This window comes from Cebus imitator, unplaced genomic scaffold, assembly GCF_001604975.1.
Source record: "Cebus imitator isolate Cc_AM_T3 unplaced genomic scaffold, Cebus_imitator-1.0 Scaffold152, whole genome shotgun sequence".
In the NCBI taxonomy this organism is placed as follows: Eukaryota; Metazoa; Chordata; class Mammalia; order Primates; family Cebidae; genus Cebus; species Cebus imitator.
In genome coordinates this window covers 1,910,787-1,912,910 of record NW_016107467.1, presented here as the reverse complement: position 1 = coordinate 1,912,910, position 2,124 = coordinate 1,910,787, and positions in this window count along the sequence as shown.

Here is a 2,124-nt window from a genome sequence, read left to right as displayed (position 1 = left end):
CAGGAGGCTGAGGCAGAAGAATTGCCCGAACACAGGAGGCGGAGGTTGCGGTGAGCCAAGATCGCGCCATTGCACTCCAGCCTGGGTAACAAGAGCGAAACTCTGTCTCAAAAAAAAAAAATAATAATAATAATAATAATAATACGCAATGGTAGAAAGAGAGACTGTGGATGAATAAACATAGCTTGCTGAACACATTCAACTCAAAATAACATGGGAGAATACTCATGGGACGAAAGCTTTTACTGTATGATACACACAGCAGCAACACTTATCAGGAAGTCATATACTGCTACCTGCCAAACACTGTTGGATGAGAGCATGTGATATAGCATGCAGATTATAAGGAAGACTGTATTTATAGTCTAACAATATACTATGAAGGAAGGCTACATATTAATATATTTTTTAAATACTTCCCAAAAGTAACCCTATAAAAATATGAGCTTGTGGGCAAATAACAGGGCATGTTCCTAAAGGAATGTGCTTATTCATCAGGAAATTTTTGGACCAATAATATACCACAAAGATGAATGATTGGGAAAATGGCTTCATGGTATAGCTCTGAGTATGTATAAACTATAGGTCCAAAGTAAAATTGAGAAATGTATTACAAATACTCATTTTGCAAAGCATCTCTCATATCTGAGCATAGAGTAAAGATGTTCAGAAATCCAAACACTGGAAGCATTTACCTGAATTGCTGAATAATTCAATATTTGATATATTCAAAATATTGAATTATTTTAAAAGTTTCATTAAACAATTCAGGTAGATTGTGCCATTGCACTCCAGCCTGGGCAACAAGAATGAAACTCCATCTCAAAAAAATTCAATATTTTATGATTTAATATTTTTACAAACAGCCTTATTGAAATATAATTTACCTACCATAAAACCAATTCAGTACCCCCACAAGTTCCCCCATTTCTGTGTGCACTTAATATTTTCTTCTCCAGACCTAAGCAACCACTGTTCTCTACTAAATATGTCTTTTCTGAACACTTCATATGAATAGAATTGTACAACATCTGATCTTTTGCCTCTGGTTTCTTTCACTTAGCAAAATGTGTTTGAGGATTATTCCTATTGTAGCATGTATAGACTCCTTTTCGTTTCTCAATAGCATTCCATTGCATGGATATACCACATTTTACTTATCCATTTACCAAGATGGACATTTGAATTTTTCCTGTTTGTGGCTGTTATGAATAATGCTGTTATGTGTACATGATTTTGTGTGGACATATGTTTTCATTCCTTTTGAGTATATTCCTATGAGTAGAATTGCTGAGTGATATAGTAAATTATTTTCAACTTTTTAAGAAACTCCCAAACTATGTTCCCAAGAAGATTTACCATTCTACATTCCCATCAGCAGTGTATGATACTCTAGTTTCTCCACATATTGCTAACATTTAGCATTGTCTGACTTTTTTATTGTAGCCATTCTAGGGATGCGTTTTAATTTGAATTTTGATAATTATTAAGATGTTGAACATATTTTTATGTTTTTTTTGCCATTTATCTATTTTTCTTTGTTGACTGTGCATTCAAATTGTTTTCCATTTGTCTTATTATGGAATAGAGTTCTTCATATATTTTGTAAACAAGTCCTTTATCGGATATATGATTTGTGAACATTTTATCTCAGTCTGTGGCTTGTCTTTTCATTTTCCTAATGGTGTCCTCTGAAACACAAATATTTTTAATTTTAATTAAACCCCATTCATGAATTTCTTTTGGCAGTTGTGTAATTTGTTTTATATTTAAGACATTGTTTTGCTTTTTTTAAAAAATCTAGCTTGACAGTCTCTGCTTCTTTATTAGGAATTTAGATCATTCCTAAAGTGAATTACTGATATGGCTAGTTTTACATTTGCCACTGTATTTGTTTTGTGTATGTTTATTTTTTCATTCCTCTGGTTTTCCTTGACAGCCTTCTGTTGAACTAAATAAATGCTTTCTCATGTATCATTTTAATTCCTCTGTTAACTATTTAAATTTTTTTGTTATCTTCTTAGTGGCTGCTCTAGAAATTACAACATGAACCTTAACTTATTGCAATCTACTTCAGATTAATATGACCTAATTCTATTTCTTTTTCCTTTTTTTTTTTTTTTT